Below are 18,365 nucleotides of genomic sequence, written 5' to 3'. Positions count from 1 at the left end.
CAAAAAAAAAAAAAAAAAAAAAAAAAGTAGCATATTAGGCATACAGAAACAGAAATGAGAATTTTTTTTTTTTAATATTTAGCATGTGGACATAAGAAACTCAAGAATGCCTCCAAAGTAAGAGTCATGCCGGATGTTTTCATGCAAAGCAAAAGAGCACCTGGTTTTAGGAGCCAGGGCAGAAAGAATGTCCCTTCCTCAATGCTGCTGCCATTCAGTGGCCGAGAGAGATGTCATTGTTTTGTGCCATTGTAATCGGGGTGCAGGGGCATCTCCTGGTTTCATTTTGGTTCCCTATTAAGGAATTATGCGGGGCATGATTTCATGGCTAATGACATTGTTTGTCTTTGTGAAGCATGTGATCAATTCTTTAGCTTATTCTATTTCAATAAATAGAATAAGCTATTTATTGAAATAGAATAAGCTAAAGAATTGATCTATTTAAAAAAAAAACAACTGGGTTTTATTGGCTTATTGTTTTCTTGCCAAAGTCCTTTATATTTTCTGGATACAAGACCCAAGTCAGATATGTGTATTTCAGATATTTTCCCTCTCTGTTCACTTTTCTTTTCACTTTCTTAACTGTTACTTACAGAACAACAGGACCCTTGCTCCCCAAAACAAGGGTAACCCATGAAATGATCTGTGGATGGAGAGGCACGGCTAGGAAGATAAAGAAGGGGCTAGCCCGGGAGGCCAGATGGGGCTCCCTGAGGCTGCAAAGTCCCCCGGGCAGGAGTTCAGGGAGCACCTCTGAGAGAGAGAGAGAGAGAGAGAGAGAGAGAGAGAGAGAGAGAGAGAGAGAGAGAGAGAGAGAGAACAGAGACGGACCTGAGAGGAGCCCTCCTGCACCTGCTGCTTGCAGCCCGCTGCTGCTGCAGTGACCCAGGAACAGAGAGACAGCTTCCTGTTTCTAACAGGATCCTATGACTGGGACTCTTCCCATGTCACCCCGAGAGTCTAGACCATGGGCACTCAGCTGCCTCATCCAGGAGCCCCCCCGCACCAGTTCAGCAGCACCCAGCCTGACCCCCAGCCTGGGCTCCACCCTCATGGCTCCACCTGGGGCTGGTCTGTCTCCCATTCAGCATAGGAGGGGAGACACCTGCTCATGGACAGGATGCTGCTGGCAAGCCCTGCTGAAAGGGAAGGCAGGGTCTCATAGGGCGGGAGGAAGTGCATGAGGGGCCTGGGAACAGGATCATTGTTGCCTATTCCATTAATTCATTCCACATTTCCTGGACTCCATTTATGTCTTCTTTGCTTACAACTTACATACATATTATGACAATGCCCACACCTGATTAGATGAAGTGGTCAACAGGGTAATGGCCCCCAAGATGTCCACTTGCTAATCCCTGTGAAAGGAGTTAGTCAGCTTGCTTTAGGCAGACAGTAAGGGAAGGATCCCCACAGAACCCCTGACCCACCCCATAGGCACTTACACCAGACGTTTTGTGCAGGTAAGGAAACTTGCACAGGAGACTTGCCTAAACATCTCATGGAAGACGAAGGGCCCACGTACACACTGGGGCAACGAGATGGAGCCATCAGGAATTTGACCTTATACAAACAGGGAACCTGGCCCCATCAGTTTATGTAAAAGCCTGTGTGGCTGGTTGCTCATGCCTGTAATGCCAGTACTTTGGTAGGCCGAGGTGGATGGATCACATGAGGTCAGGAGTTCAAGACCAGCCTGACCAACATGGTGAAACCCCATCTCTACTAAAAATACAAAATTAGCTGGGTGTGGTGGCTCATGCCTGTAGTCATAGCTACTCAGGAGGCTGAGAAATGAGGATCACTTGAACCCAGGAGGTAGAGGCTGCAGTGAGCCGAGATCATGTCACTGCACTCCAGCCTGGGCAACAAGAGCAAAACTCCTTCCCTCCCACCCCCCAAAAAAACAAATAAAACAAAACAACAACAACAACAAAACCTATTCATCTGTGAGGGGGTAACCAGGAACCTGCTTTCAGGAACACTCTTTTTTTTTTTTTTTTTTTTTTTGAGACGGAGTTTCGCTCTTGTTACCCAGGCTGGAGTACAATGGCGCGATCTCAGCTCACCGCAACCTCCGCCTCCTGGGTTCAGGCAATTCTCCTGCCTCAGCCTCCTGAGTAGCTGGGATTATAGGCACGCGCCACCATGCCCAGCTAATTTTTTGTATTTTTAGTAGAGACGGGGTTTCACCATGTTGACCAGGTTGGTCTCGATCTCTCGACCTTGTGATCCACCCGCCTCGGCCTCCCAAAGTGCTGGGATTACAGGCTTGAGTCACCGCGCCTGGCCTAGGAACACTCTCTTTATTGAGAGCTTTCCTTTAGCTTAATAAATTCTACTCCACTCCCTCTTCAAGTGTCCACCTCCCTAATTTTTCCTGGCCATGAGACAAAAACCTGGACCTAGCTTAGCTCAGGAGCAAAAAATCCTGCATCACCTGGAAGCTGTTAATATGTTGCTGCACAAGATAAAGGAACTTTTACCCTGCAGAGCCAAAGGCCAAGAGTTGCAAAAAAAAAAAAAAAAAAAAAAAGAGAAAGAAAAAAAATACAAAGGGGCTTTACAGATGTGATGGGGTTCGAGTTCAAGATTTTTTTTTCTTTTTAGATGGAGTTTCACTCTTGTTGTCCAGGCTAGAGTGCAATGGCGCAATCTCAGTTCACCACAACCTCTGCCTCCCTGGTTCTGGAAGCAGAGTCTGGAGGTCTGTGCTGGGGAGAGACGGAGGCAAAAGGTGAGGGAGTTTTAGTGACTATGGAAGTGGTGAGGCCCAAGGAGGCATGATCAGGGTCAGGATAGAGAAAAGGGCTCCACGATGAACCCTGCTTAGGAGGAGGAAGGACAAGAGTTAATGATTTATGGGCCTTGGAGGAAGGAGGGAGATCAAGGTGGACTCTCGCACTCTGGTTCTGACTTTAGAAGTGCTGAGCCCTGGCCTGGCACGGTGGCTCACGCCTGCAATCCCAGCACTTTGGGAGGCTGAGTTGGGCAGATCACGAGGTCAAGATATTGAGACCATCCTGGCCAACATGGTGAAATCCTGTCTCTACTAAAAATACAAAAATTAGCAGGGCATGGTGGTGCGTGCCTGTAGTCCCAGCTACTCGGGAGGCTGAGGCAGGAGAATCACTTGAACCTGGGAGGTGGAGGGTGCAGTGAGCTGAGATCATGCCACTGCACTCCAGTCTGGTGACAGAGAGAGACTCTCTCTCAAAAAAAAAAAAAAAAAAAAAAAAAAAAAAAAAAAAAAAAAAAGTCGAGCCCTAATGAAGAAAAAGAATCAGGCTGTTAGGAGCAGGCAAAGAGAGAAAGCCGACAAGCTACAAGCCTGCCTTCCTTCACGGTTCAGGACAGGCAGCCCCTCTGCACAAATACCGCAGAACTTTTCTGTGCCCAGCTATCACCAGCCCCTCAGCTGATAGAAAAGTGCAAGTTACCTCACTGCAACCTTGGCATTATCAGTACTCCACTCGTCCCTGTCCAGCACAAGCAAAGGCTTGCTGGGACAAGCCTTTGTCTCTGCAGTCAGCTCCCCTCCTGCTGGCCTGTCTGTTAGAACGTATTTTCATACTTTCTCTAATAAATCTTCAGTTCTACACTTATAACCGTCTTGGTAAATTCTTTTTACTGCCTGTGCCACTGGCCCCAGAGAGTCACTTACCGGTGACAAGAGGCGGGACCACTGTGTCATCATTGGGATGGGGATCCCAGGAAAAGAGGAGGGTTTGGGGAGGGAGAAGGGTGGACCATGCTGAGCAGAGCAATCATGGGGGCCATCAAAGGGGAGGTGTCCAGTATGTTGGAGGGTGAGATGCCCTCAGCATTCACCTAAGAGATTAACCTTTGACAACATTTGCAGCCTCCACACCTTTGCTGCCTTCCTCCTGCGGGACTTCACTTTGTGTGAAGAGACAAGGGCCTGTGATTGTGGCCAAATCAGGGGGCAGGGGGCAGCAGACTCACTTCCCTGTGCCCTGCTAAGGGGCTGGAGGGGACTGATGTGGAGAGAGCAGGTTCCATCCCAAGACCTCCACGATGAGGGGCGGAACCTCTCACCCTGGACATGCAGCAAAGATGGGACACGAGGTGGATTCACTTGCTAAACCACAGTTCCTTATTGTTCCTTTCCTGACGACGGGACATGGCTTCTACCAGTTCTTCCTGCATCCCTGCATGTCAGAAAACAGCCCAGGGCTCACCTCATCCCCTGCCGAGACTGACCAGCAGTAAACAGAAGGCTCTGGCCCCGGAGACATTCCTGGCCTCACAGCGGAGGCTGAGGCTGAGCCGAGCACAGCCCTACTCTCTTGGTGAGCCCAGTGGACTCCTCATTCAGAGACCTGGGAGGAAAGGTCATCGGGAGGGAGGGGGCTCTGGTGGGCAGCCCCCGACACTCACTCTGCAGAAAGAGCTTCAGGGAGACTTGCTGGGAGCCCAGAGCGTTTCGAGCTCGGCAGGTGAATTCTCCTTCATCCCTGAAGTGCACTTGAGGCAGCTCCAGCACCCCGGGGTTGGGCTGTGAGGGACTCAGGATCAGGTTCTCCTGCATCTCAGCTTGGCGGGAGGGCTGCTATCAACAGCACAGACCAGGTGCAGGGGCTGTCCTTCCAGAACCTGAAGAGACGACCCATTGCTCAGGGTTGTGGAGGCTGGAGAAAAAGAGACAAGAGGGTCAGAGTGACAAAGAAGTTGACAGAAGGAGGACACCTAGGGAGACCAAACAGAGGAACAGATTCAGACTCACAAGCAAAGACTGATAGAAACAGACTCTGAGATGGATCGAGGGAGAGGGGTGAGCCTGGCTCAGGCCCCAACTTCTTTATATAGCATGGTTTAGATTCGTCTCCGCTCTGATGGGTCTTTTTTGGCTGGATCTGGGTCCCAGACATCACCGAGGGAGGCTCTCGGGCTTTACAGGACACTCAGATAAGACGCCAGTTTAGGCCCATATTCCACATCCTCTTCAGTGCTCTCGCTGCCACCTCAGCTTCCAGATTCTTCCGGAACTTTCTTGTTCTTTATCCAGCTCCTCCCTTAACACCGGTTTACTGACTTGTCACTGTGCCTCTGAGAGGCGCTCACTCCCAGAAAGGCGGAGACTGGTTGGTAGCAGGACCTAGGAACAGGTGCTCACGAGGCCACAAGACACGTGGTGGAGGTGACTCAGGCTCCAGTAGCCTTGGGGATGTCAATGTATATGAGACCAGGTAAATTATGTGATCCAGGAAGGCTTCCTGAAGGAGGCACACCTACTTCACACATGAAGTAGAATATGAAGGACAAGCAGGGGTCGCTAGATAACGAGGGCTGGAAGCACGTTCTATTAAGAAGGAACAGAAAGTGGAAAGATGACCAAAACCCAAGCACTTCCAGAAAATGCAAATAGACCTGCGGGGCTGGAGGGAGACAGGGTGTACATGCTGGGGTGGAAGGTGGAATTTAGCCACAAGACACAGGAGGAAAAGCAGGGGTTTTTTTTTTGGCGGGGGGCGGTCACCTAGGCTAGAGTGCAGTGGCACGATCTTGGCTCACTGCAACCTCCACCTTCTGAGTCCAAGCAATTCTCCTGCCTCAGGCTCCTGAGTAGCTGGGATTACAGGTGTGTGCCACCACACAGAGCTAATTTTTGTATTTTTGGTAGAGATGGGGTTTCACCCTGTTGGTCTGGCTGGTCTGGAGCCCCTAACCTCAAAACCTCCCACATTGCTCTGGTTAGAGGTGTGAGTCATTGCACCTGCTTGAGATTTGTTTTAATAAATTCCGCATAGGGTTAATTGGCACCAATAAAAGAGATCAAGAAGTGTGGCTACAGGAATAAATGGATCCCTTTACGTTGCAAAAATCATGGACAGCTAAGAAAAAGCCACATGGGGCTGGGCGCGATGGCTCACGCCTGTAATCCCAGCACTTTGGGAGGCTGAGGCAGGCAGATTACCTGAGATCAGGAGTTTGAGACCAGCCTGGCCAACCAACATGGTGAAACCTTGTCTGTACTAAAAATACCAAAAAAAAAAAAAAAAAAAAAAAAAAAATTAACCACCTGTGGTAGTGGGTGCCTATAATCCCAGCTACTAGAGAGGCTGAGGCAGGAGAATCACTAGAACCTGGGAGGTGGAGGTTTCAGTGAGCTGAGATTGTGCCACTGCACTCCAGCCTGGGCGACAGACTCCTTCTCCGAAAAGGTAAGAAAGAAAGAAAAAAGCCACATGGCATATCGGGATATGTATTTGGAATGCCTATTACCGACAGTCATTTCTCAAACTGAAGAGAGCCTCCAAGAATAAATAACAAAAGGCAAAATCACTCTGGAAAGCTGAGCAGACACTATAAACAGGTCACAGAATAAAATAAATAAAATGGCTCCTTAACGTACAAAGAAAAAAATGCATACCATTTGCAGGGGGGAAACCCTGCAGATGCCGTGGCGAGGGTCTGAAGCCTCAGCCTGTTCCCATGTAAATATTAATTTAGAAAAGAATTAGAAATGTAGGCACATAGTTATTCCTTTATATAATCAACATACAGAAGAAAAAAATACAATTTTAACTATTTTTCAGTGTTCAGAGAAGTGGCACCAAGTATACTCACATTGTTATGAACCACCATGATTGAGCTCCGGAAGTTTCTTCAACTTCCCAAACTCAAACTGCACCAATTAGGTGAAAACTCCATATTCCCTCCTGATCACAGCCCCTGGCAACCGTGGTTCTACTTTGTCTGTGAATTTGCTCCTATACGTAGAATCATACAGTGTTTGTCCTGCCGTGACTGACGTCGCACAGTATATTTAAGATTCATCCACCCTGCAACGCATGCTAGTGTCTCCTGCTGGCTTCTCCTTCTTCTTTTGTTTGTTTCCTTGTTTCGTTTTCCTTTTAGACAGAGTTTTGCTCTTGTTGCCCAGGCTGGAGTACAATGACGTGATCTTGGCTCACTGCAACCTCAGCCTCCTGGGTTCAGGTGATTCTCCTGCCTCGGCCTCTTGAGTAGCTTGGATTATAGGCACCTGCCACCACACCTGGCTAATTTTTGTTTTTGTTTTGAGACAGGTTCTTACTCTGTTCCACAGGCTGGAGTGCAGTGGCATGATCCAGGCTCACTGCAACCTCTGCCTCCCAGGTCCAAGTGATTCTCCTGCCTCAGTCTCCCAAGTACCTGGGATTACAGGCAAAGGTCATCATGCTGGCTAATTTTTGTATTTTTGGTAGAGACAGGGTTTTATACCATGTTGGCCAGGCTGGTCTCGAACTCCTGACTTGAAGTGATCTGCCTGCCTCGCCCTCCCAGAGTGCTGGGATTAGAGGCGTGAGCCACCATGTCCCGACCCAGCTTCTTCTTCTATTTTAAGGCTGAGTAATATTCGATTGTATGTATATAACACACATTGTTTATTCATTCACTTTTTAGGAATACCGGGGTTGCTTTTCCCTTTTAGCTATTGTGAACATGCTTCTGTGAACGTAGATGTGTAAAAATGTGCTCAAGTTTCTGCTTCTGATGTTTTGGGAGATATATCTGAAAGTGAAATTGCTGGATCATAAGATCGTTCTATTTTTAAATTTTTTTGAGGAACCCGGCTACTACTATCTAGACCAACTTCACTGTTTTACTTTCGCATCAGCAGTGCATAAGAGTTCCAATGCGATGAATTAGATCAACAAATAACCCTGCAGAACAAAAGGTATCTATACAGAAATTTCTTACAGCAAAGCCTCTGCTCATTTTTCAAGTCTCATTTTTTTTTATTTGCAAGAAACAGAAATGAAAACCAACAGCTTAATCTGGAAAAGAAGAGTTTTATTTTTTTAAATGTTGTTTGTTTAATTTTTGGCCCAGGCAGTGGGGAGTCTGGGAACATTCCCTAACTCAGGTTAAGACCAGCACATCATTGATGTCCAATGTGACCCTGAGGGTGCTGTTTCTTGCTCTCTTCGTGGTGAGCTGCAGGTGCCTGAGCCATCTTCATTCTCCGGGTAGCAATGCTCATACAAGTGAAGTCTCCCCAGCTCGTGGCTTATGCCGTCGCTGCAGCTGACAGGTGAGCAGCACCTCCATCCTGTAGGCTCCCACAGCATCTTCCTGACAGCCACGAGGAGGCACGTCCAGCTTTTTCCTCCATTTTTTATGAGCAAATAGGTTAACTGGGATTCGAACTTCTGGGTTCAAATCCCCAGAAGTTCAAGGTTCAAACCCCCACTGACCTATTTATTCCCACACTTAATATACACGATAAGAATGATTCTGAGGGTGCATTGGGCCTATTGACAAAGAAAGGTATGATTTTTTTCCAAGAATTTCCATCTCTGACTTTTGTCCAACAATTAGATTCTATTCCTTGTTTCTAAATGAAAATATGAAGAAACGCATCATTTTGGAACTAAAATAAATAACACTTTGAAGTTGAAACAGAGAAAACATATGAGGCTGCACATGGAATTAGCAGTTAATTATGATCTCATTTGAGGTTATTCTGATTTTTCCAAGGAAGATTTAAGCTCAAAAGGTAAGGTGACCAGGGAACCACCCCATGCTGAAACACAGGGATGTTCAACATAGCGTGTGAGTTAATCAAGCTTTGATATGTACAAAGAATTTCTCTTTGTAGTCACTGAGAATGTGAAGTGCATAGAAAGTAACTTTTGATGAATAAGGAAGAGTACATGAATTTACATGCAAGAAAACTTTCCTCACTGGGCAAAAGCTCATTCAATTTCTTTCTTTTTTTTCGAGACAGAATCTCTCTCTGTCACCCAGACAGGAGTGCAGCGGCATGATCTTAACTTACTGCAGCCTCAACCTCCTTGATTCAAGAGATTCTTGTGCCTCAGCCTCCCAAGTAGCTGGAATTGCTGTCATGTGCCACCACGCCCCACTATTATTTTGAATTTTTGGTAGAGATGGGGTTTCGCTATGTTGACCAGGCTGGTCTCGAACTCCTGGCCTCAAGTAATCCTTCCACCTTAGCCTCCCAAAGTGTGAGCCTTCAAGGCCTGGAGACCAAATGAAACGTTAACCCGGAATCATTACAGGTGTGAGCCACCAAGCCCAGCTTCATTCAATTCCTTAAGGAGGCTGAGCAGCATTGAGTGGATGGGAATGTGCCCTCTCTGGAGAAAGATTTGCCTGTGGAGATGTCATCATTATTTATCAGGACAGGTTTTCTCTTTTTTTCCTGTTTTTTTAGAGATGGTGTTTCGCCATGTTGCCCAGGTTGGTCTCCAACTCCTGGGCTCAAATGATCCACCTGCCTTGACCTCCCAAAGTGCTGGGATTACAGATGTGAGCCACTGTACCTGGCCCAGTACAGGTTTTCTAACCCTCATAGCCGTTGGTCATTTGCTGTGTTATCTCCATCTCTATAGGGCTTTGCAGCAGCTCTCACTGCCTCTCTCACAATTCGTACAGCAGGCAATGTCCAGGAACCACAAGAATAGAATTCATGTTCACAATTAAAAATCATAGTTGTGGCCGGGTGCGGTGGCTCAAACCTGTAATCCCAGCACTTTGGGAGGCCGAGGCGGGTGGATCACGAGGTCAAGAGATCGAGACCAACCTGGTCAATATGGTGAAACCCCGTCTCTACTAAAAATACAAAAAAATCAGCTGGGCATGGTGGCGCGTGCCTGTAATCCCAGCTACTCAGGAGGCTGAGGCAGGAGAATTGCCTGAACCCGGGAGGCGGAGGTTGCGGTGAGCCGAGATGGCGCCATTGCACTCCAGCCTGGGTAACAAGAGCGAAACTCCATCCAAAAAAAAAAACAAAAAAAAAAACCATAGTTGTTTCTATCCAATGTTATGGCTTTTTTTTTTTTTTTTTTTTTTTTTTTGCTTTTAATGAAAAAAAGCTTTGATTTCTGTTGTTTTTGGAAATCTGAGGGGTAGACCTGGCTTTCACTGTGGCTGGATTTCCGGGTCTGATGATAGAGGCGCTCATCTCTCTGTTTGCTTTTGGCTCTTGTCCTTTTTTGTTATTGTTCCTGTGGTTGTTCATTTCTTCTGCCTGGTTTTTGTTCTCAGGCTCATAAAGGTAGGAGCTGATGCCCACTTTGCAGATGAGGATACTGAGGCACACAGAGATCAAGTAATTTCCCTTCTGAGGCAGAGTCGGTGGACTTCCCACGGCACCATGATGCCCCCTTATGTCCGTGTATCCAACAACATTCCCTGCCCTGGTCAGGGCGCCCTCTGTTGCTCACCCAGAGAGCTGCAGGGATCCCTGCAACAATCTCCTCCATCCTCTTTGACCCCCAAATGCTTCCTGACACCTGACTTCCACCCTGTCACTCAGAGACTAACCTATGTCAAGATTTACAATCTCGCCAGGCACGGTGGCTCACGCCTGTAATCCCAGCACTTTGGGAGGTTGAGGCGGCTGGATCACCTGAGGTCAGGAGTTCGAGACCAGCCTGGCCAACATGGGGAAACCCCCACCTCTACTAAAAACACAAAAATTAGCTGACCATGGTGGCGGGCACCTGTAATCTCAGCTACTTGGGAGGCTGAGGCGACAGAATCGCTTGAACCCAGGAGTCGGAGGTTGCAGTGAGCCGAGATCTCGCCATTGCACTCCAGCCCGGGCAACAAGGGCTAAACACCCTTGGGAAAATAAATGAATAAATAAAACCCAAAACAAAGATTTACAATCTCACCAAACAGGAATGACGACTACAGGAAACGGCTATTATCTGAGGTTATTCGTAATGTTATTGCTATTGTTAATGCTAATTTTTTTTTTTTTGAGACGGAGTTTCGCTCTTGTTACCCAGGCTGGAGTGCAATGGTGCGATCTCGGCTCACCGCAACCTCCGCCTCCTGGGTTCAGGCAATTCTCCTGCCTCAGCCTCCTGAGTAGCTGGGATTACAGGCACGCGCCACCATGCCCAGCTACTTTTTTTTGTATTTTTAGTAGAGACGGGGTTTCACCATGTTGACCAGGATAGTCTCGATCTGTTGACCTCGTGATCCACCCGCCTCGGCCTCCCAAAGTGCTGGGATTACAGGCTTGAGCCACCGCGCCCGGCCGTTAATGCGATTTTTTTTTTTTTTTCCATTCCACTCTCATCTTCTCTGGAAGCTGACTGGGGCCTCCTGCCTCTCACCTTCTCTATCCACTTCTTACCCCTACCAGGAGGTTGCAGACAAAGATGAGGGTTGATGCATTATGCAATTCTATGGCTCCCCCTGGTGGTGTGATGCGTTTGAGGCGCTGGGGTTTGCTTGGACAAGGCCCCAAGGATGCGGGTAAGGGCACTGTTAGAGCCTCCACCTTGTGTACAGCTCCTCAAAGATTCCAGGTTAACATTTCACTTGGTCTCCAGGCCTGATAAATGGGGCGCAGTGGCTGTTCACCAGTGTCCACTCTGGCCGCACCAGGCAAGACTCTGCTTTGGGAGGGACTGTGGCCGTTCTGTTCTCTTGATAAGACGGTACAAAGCTGAGCTCCAGAAATGGATTGTGAGCTCCTTGGGTGTGCTCCCCAGGCAGCCTCCTGCCCCCGGGGCTTTGGAGGCTATTCCTGACCGAAGAGACGGGGTTTTGGATCGCGTGCTCCGGAAGGCCAGATTTTTCTCTGGGCAAGGTTCATTTCTTTCTCACACGCGTCTACTGCTGCAATTCATTACGGATCTACACATGGGACGAGGCAAAAGCTGTTCATGCTGGTGTGTATACAAAGTAGTGAACCCTGATATAAACGATGGACTTTGAGTGCTAATCACGTGTTCATGTGGGTTCATCAAATACGACAAATGTACCACTCTGCTGGAGATGCTGCTAATAGGGGGGGCTATGCCTGTGTGGGGGCAGCTGGTATAGGGAGAATCTCTGTACCTTCTGCTCAATCTGTGAACATCAACTGCTCTGAAAGTTATGCCTATCCCATAATATGCTTCTGGGAAAAACTGTCTATATATATATATTTTTTAATGGAAAGAACTGGCTGGGTACGGTGACTCAAGGCTACAATCTCAGCACTTAGGGAGGCTGAAGTGGGAGGACTGCTGGAGTCCGCGGGTTTGAGATCAGCCTGGGCAACATAGGCAGACTCTGTCTCTACCAGAAAAAAAACACACGCTTGTGGTACCAGCCATTTGGGAGGCTGAGGTGGGAGGACTGTCTGAGCCCGGAGGGTTGAGGCTGCAGTGAACCATGATCACGCCACTGCCCTCCAGACGCGGAGCCTCAGTGGTTTGCAAACTGATCACTGGAAGAAAGTCTTTTTCCTCCAAAAGTCCTTTTCAGAGAACTTTTGTACATACTGCTAGCAGTGAATTTCGGAACAAGCTGGAACTCCAGCAAGGACACTGGTCATACAAACTTGACTTTGGGATTATACCAGCATGCCCTGCAGCCATTCAAAATGGCCTTGCCGAGAAATATTTCAATGGTGCAAAGAAAGAGTAGCCTGTTGAGGGTAAAAGCAGCTGGTCGTAAAACAGGACCAGGAATTTAAAAATTGGGTGAGATTCCCAGGGGCCGTGCCACTCCGGGCTCCAGCATCTGCTTGGCGGCCGCCTCCCTCTGACTGGCCGGTGGCAGGGAGGGGACAGAGAGGAGGTCTGGGTCCACTCTCGCTCAGCCGTGAGTGTGGCTGCACGAAGCGTCCTGGCCTTGGTGATGCAGCAGGCAGGGAGGAGCCCCAGTGCCGGCCAACCCCGCCTGGGCCTCAGATCCTATCACATACAACAGCATGCACCTTAGATCCCGAAGAGAAGGCACAGAGTGTTCAAGTGACGTTTAGAAATCATTCAGGAGCAGATCTTACACATCTGGTGCGAAAACACCCAAGCATTGTGTCTCAGGTCCTGATATATGCTCTCCCTGGAATTCCTGCACAGCCAGTATCAGGTGTCTGTGAGTGTCCCCCTTATGCAGATGCACCTGCCGTCTGCACCCAAGGGCGCGTCACGGCAGCCATGCAGCCACCAGGACACAGGCTCTGGGACACTGAGCATCCTCCCCTCCTGACTGAAAGTGACGATAATGACTTTGTCATCCTCTCTTTGTCATTCTCTTCTTTCTCTGAGGCTGATGTGGCAGATGGGGTCTGGGTCACTGCGATGACTGTGGTGTTATCTGCGTTGTCATGTGGCTTCTGGTCTTCCATGCAGACTTTGTGGTGACGTCTGTCATGCTGCTGCCTTCCAAAGACTTCTGGGGCTCTGTGGTCAGCGAGGACATCTTAACCTCTTGGTGGTGTTTGCCGGTTGTCCCAAGCTGAGGACCACGCTCACTAACCCCAGGGTGGTACCCAAAGGAAAGGCTACAAAAGAATACACGGAGAGTGTGCAGCTGCAGCCCCAGGAAGTGATCTACACCTGCCCCAAGTGCTGCTGTATCAAGCGGAAGCAGGTTAGACAGGCGGGTCACGGCTGCCCGTAAAGGGAAACAAACTTGCCAAATGGAGAGAACAAACCACCGGACAGGGCACAAACCGGATCCTGGGCTCGCGGTCAGAACATCCCGGAGCGAGGAGGTAGAAGGGCAGAAGGGAAAGTCCCCACATTCGCGCAGGTGCAGAAACCCATGCTTGGTGACCTTGGGTTGACTTATGCTCATGACAATAGTCTCCACCCAGGGTGCTGAGCACAGGTCAGTCCAACAGTCTCCCCTGGGTGGAGACTAAAGGTGCTAACGAGACATGCGACGTATGCACTAGCATGTACAGCCATTGTGCATGCGGGCCCAAGAGACCACCCAGAACATGCTTAAGAGCCACATCTTCCCACCCCTGCATGAGTCATCATGGAAGACTCCCCTGAGGGGGTTTCCCCAGCGTCAGTCAGTGCTGTCTCACCTTTGAGTGGCGGCTCTGATCAGCTGTCAGAGTGCGGTTGCACTTTGCAATTAATTAACCTTCTTGCCTACTTTTACTTTGGACTCCCTCTCAAATTCTTTTCTTTTTTATTTTGAGATGGAGTTTCGCTCTTGTTACCCAGGCTGGAGTGCAATGGCACGATCTTGGCTCACCGCAACCTCCGCCTCCTGGGTTCAGGCAATTCTCCTGCCTCAGCCTCCTGAGGAGCTGGGATTACAGGCACGCGCCACCATGCCCAGCTAATTTTTTGTATTTTTAGTAGAGACGGGGTTTCACTATGTTGACCGGGATGGTCTCGATCTCTTGACCTCGTGATCCACCCGCCTCAGCCTCCCAAAGTGCTGGGATTACAGGCTTGAGCCACCGCGCCCGGCCACTCAAATTCTTTTCTGAGGCAAAGCCAAGAACTGGAACCAGCCCCACTGGCCGCAAAGCCAGAGCGTGCTCACCGCCACCGTACTTGCAAAAGATGTGCCTGCAAAACGGGTCACCAAGGCCCATCGGTGAGCCATTGTGCAGGAGAAAAGAATCCTATTTTCTGTGCTTTTTACTATGATGTAGACAGCTCCATCCCAAGCCCATGCTCGGAGTCTCTGTGGACTTCAGCTTGTCACCTGTGTCCGAGGACAGCGGACTGAACGCAGTAAACTTCTACGTCCAATAATCGTCACCCTGCTGCCCTTCCTGTGCCTGGAGGGCTGTCTGTTTTTCACTTTCACCGTGGTTGTCTGCCACTTGAATCCACTCGATATGCAACGGACAAGACAGAGATGGAGAGACGGAAAAATGAGAAGCCCTCGAGGGAGCAGAGGCTGCCATGGGAAAGCACGAAGTCTGTCCTTGGGAGTCCCCCCCATTCCCCTGATGAATCCCTCCCTCAGCTACCGATTCAGGCGACTGGCGACGATACCTAGAAAAGGAAGACCAGGTCTCTCCTATGAGGCGCCTCTCATCAGGCTGGAACTTGGTAACTGGCTTTCACTTATTTATTTGGAGTCTGAAGGGAACGAACAGCTCATTTGGGACCAACGGGGCAAATGGGACCTACACAAACCAGAAGTGCTTGCAGCAAGCTGTGTTTTACAGATTTACAAATCTATAAATCTATACAATTCGGGTTGCTATGGATTCATTGCATACTGGAGAATATCTTGATCCAAAGAACAGTCATTCCTGAGTGGTCCTTTGTTGCTCTCCTGTTTTAATTTTATTTTTAAAATCTTGAGTGCGTCAAGGTCTTAGTACTGATTTATTGTTGTTGACCCAGCCAAATTAGCAGTGTAATGTTTTATAAATCTATAACTGTCCCTCCCTCCCTGGCTCGCTCCTTCTCTCTCTCCTTCCCTCCCTCCGTCCCTCCCTCCCTTCCTTCCTTCTCTCTTTCCTTTTTGACAGAGTCTTGCTCTGTCGCCCAGGCTGGAGTGCAGTGGCACAATCTCGGCTCACTGCAACCTCCGCCTCCCAGGTTCAAGCTATTGTCCTGCCTTAGCCTCCGGAATAGCTGGGATTACAGGCGTTCACCACCACACCCGGCTTTGTATTTTTAGTAGAGACAAGGTTTCACCATGTTAGTCAGGCTATTCACCCACTTCAGCCTCTCAAAGTGCTGGGAATACAGGCGTGAGCCACCATGCCCAGCTGAGAATACTTTGCAATTTCTAAGAAGTTGTTTGGGATATTACATGGGTTATTAAAATTCTGTGTACTGAGTTATTTTTCGATCATGAGGGAAAAAAAAGTCAACCCAGTGAACAAGAACTCACCAAGCTGTCATTTCAGGAAGTTCCTGTTGACCCTGCAATTCGGTAGCGCACTCCCTTGATCACAGCAGGGGTGTTTACAGAGAAAGACATTTTGGTCAGAATGAGCTCTAAGTCTATGCACTGAAGTTACAAGAGATCTATGCACTGAGTGGCAGAGGCGACTTTCAGTCCACTCCCCGCTGTCTGGGTGGTTTGACGTGCAGTGCTAGATATCCAAAACAGGAGCAAACGCGAATCACAGCGAATACAAAAAGGTAAAGTTGAAGCCTTACTTGTCTCGCTATATTTTCTACCTGCTGTAGTGAAAGGATGATATTAAAATTGTTCATAGAAGCTTTAAATTGAAGGTCTTGACAGAGCGAGACAGACAGTGACCCTGTGTGTGAGGGAGAGGCAGAGTGTGTGCACCTGTGTGCTTCTCTCTGCGCATGAGCTGCCTCCTTGGGCAGTGTGACAGTTAATGTGATGTGTCAACTTCACTGCCCTGGGAACCCCCATTCATGCGTCCTTTCTTGACCTCATTCCCTACCTGTCACATGCACAGAGCGTTTCTGTAATTAGAGTTCACATAGATCTCCCTGCATGTCCCCTCTGTGCGTCTCTGACATCCAGAAGCAGGTTCTGGCCTGGGGTCTGAAGCAGGTGGAATCGACCCTGGGTCTCCTCCTGCTGTTTTCCACCTAGACTGCTTCTGACCTCTTGAGGATCCTGATGGAAATCATCTCCTTTCTGGGACAGTAGCCGTGGACAGGGCTAGAGTCATACAGGGACCCATGGGGGTGGAAGACGGAGCCGTGCGCAGTCACAGAGACCCTCCTGCACTGTCACCGACTCTGGCACTTCCAGCCTCAATCTCACATCCTGAGCCAGGGCCCCTGTGGGGAAACAAGGGTGAGCCCAGCCTAGCCCCACGGCCCCTCTCCCCGAGGCCCACTCTTCCGCCCACAGCAGGGGCAGCAGCAGCTGCAGTGTGAGCTTCTTTAGGGTGAGAGTCACAGAGCCTTGGTGTCGCAGGGCCCTAGAGGAGGCCCCAAAGGAAGCCTAGGGGTAAGATCAGAAAAATAACTGAGCACAAAAGAGGACCTTTGCCTCACGCTGCCAGGGCTACCAGGGCTCTTGAGGAGTGGCCAATTCTACTTTCCAGATGGGGTCTTCAGTGGGGGCTGCACGCGGCAGGGAGGCCCCAACCCACAGCTGCGGGCTCTCTGCCCACAGCCTTTCCCTCCCACACCACTGTTCACACCCAGGGAAGCAGGCACTGCCTGGCCATTACAGCTTCTAGGTTCCTGGAAGGGTTGGTCCTGCCAGGGCTGGGACTCAGGAAGGACAGGCGGAGGAACCAAGAGGCATGAGAGATGGGGAGGGGTTCCCCAAGGTGGGGGAGGTGATGTTTAATGAATGAGCACAACCACACCAGGAGCATCTCCTCCTTTCGGTGGGGGGCGGGGGAGGTAGAGACAAAGGGGAGAGTGTGACAGACTCGGTCTCCTTCCTTGGGAAGTTCCCTAATGAACGGCGGGGCAGAGGAGCCCTGGGCCACCCCAGCTCCTGTTAGTAAGGGGCCTGGTGCTGGAAACACAGGCAGGGCTTGTGGAACCAAGGGCCCTGTGCAGCTACAAGGTGTGGCGTCTCTGCAGTCACACCAGCTCTGGGAAACCACCTGACAAGTGAGGTTGGTGCCAGGGTCCTGGAGCCTTGGGGTGATTATGCACACCAGGAATGGGTGGTCCTGGGGCTCAGGGAAGTGGGGGCAGCTGACATCCAGGAGATGACAAGGTGGTGTTCCCTGCTTATAGGCCCAGCACACCTATGAAGTCAGGTTTCAGAGGTGGCTGGACTCGAGGGTCTACAGGATGAGAGTGTTGGGTGTATGAGTCAGGGTTCCTGAGGAGATGCGGGGCACGGAGGATCAAGAGGGTAGGTCCAGGGTGCAGCCCTGGGGGAAGCTCAGGCTCTGGTCTAGCTCCTCCCCTGAGCCCCCACATGGGTCATGCCCAACTCCCTCCCAGGACAGGGGCCCCGTCCCAGCCCTGCCCTGCAGCCCCTTTGACTTTCCCCTGTGGTCAGTCCTGGAGCTGGCTTCCCACCCGTCACACACTGAGAGAACTGGGGAGATTTTAAACTGTATGTGGTACCTCCTCTCTCCATCTGAAAGAAATACGAACCACTGCTCACCTCCCCTGGCATCCATGATACTCTGGGAGCAGTTGTTCCTCTGGGGATTCCCGAAGAGGAAAAATAAGCCCAGGCTCTCCTCCACTTTTCTTTTCTTTTTTTTTTTTTTGAGACGGAGTTTCGCTCTTGTTACCCAGGCCGGAGTGCAATGGCGCGATCTCGGCTCACCGCAACCTCCGCCTCCTGGCTTCAGGCAATTCTCCCGCCTCAGCCTCCTGAGTAGCTGGGATTACAGGCACGCACCACCATGCCCAGCTAATTTTTTGTATTTTTAGTAGAGACGGGGTTTCACCATGTTGACCAGGATGGTCTCGATCTCTTGACCTCGTGATCCACCCGCCTCGGCCTCCCAAAGTGCTGGGATTACAGGCTTGAGCCACTGCGCCCGGCCACTTTTCAATTTGGGTTGTTTGTGGCCCCTGGAGCATTCCAGAATTCTTGGGCTCCTTCCTGGAACCAGTAGTCATGAACAGAGTTATTGGTGTGGGAGGGTGGAAGTAGGAGAATCAGCAAGGCATGAGGGTGCACAGACACTCCTGCACAGTCCCATGCTCCTGCACTTCCAGCTGGAAAACCACATCCTGAGCCAGGGCTCCAGTGCAGAACAA

The 18,365-nt window shown here is 49.8% G+C and overlaps 1 protein-coding gene and 1 pseudogene across 4 annotated transcripts in view; both read right to left on the bottom strand.

Annotated features, from left to right (window-relative positions):
* SIGLEC10 (sialic acid binding Ig like lectin 10) overlaps positions 1-4,478 on the bottom strand; it is a 27,251-nt gene extending 22,773 nt beyond the window's left edge. For all 4 annotated transcript variants that reach the window (XM_074386013.1, XM_074386012.1, XM_003944233.4 and 1 more), the window contains exon 1: positions 4,402-4,478. The gene's annotated coding sequence lies outside the window, so the exon portion shown is untranslated. The remainder of the gene's footprint in view (positions 1-4,401) is intronic.
* Positions 3,246-18,365, bottom strand: LOC120362703 (sialic acid-binding Ig-like lectin 13; annotated as a pseudogene).

Source organism: Saimiri boliviensis, chromosome 14 (assembly GCF_048565385.1).
Source record: "Saimiri boliviensis isolate mSaiBol1 chromosome 14, mSaiBol1.pri, whole genome shotgun sequence".
NCBI classification, from domain to species: domain Eukaryota; kingdom Metazoa; phylum Chordata; class Mammalia; order Primates; family Cebidae; genus Saimiri; species Saimiri boliviensis.
This window is presented reverse-complemented; position numbering and strand designations above follow the sequence as displayed.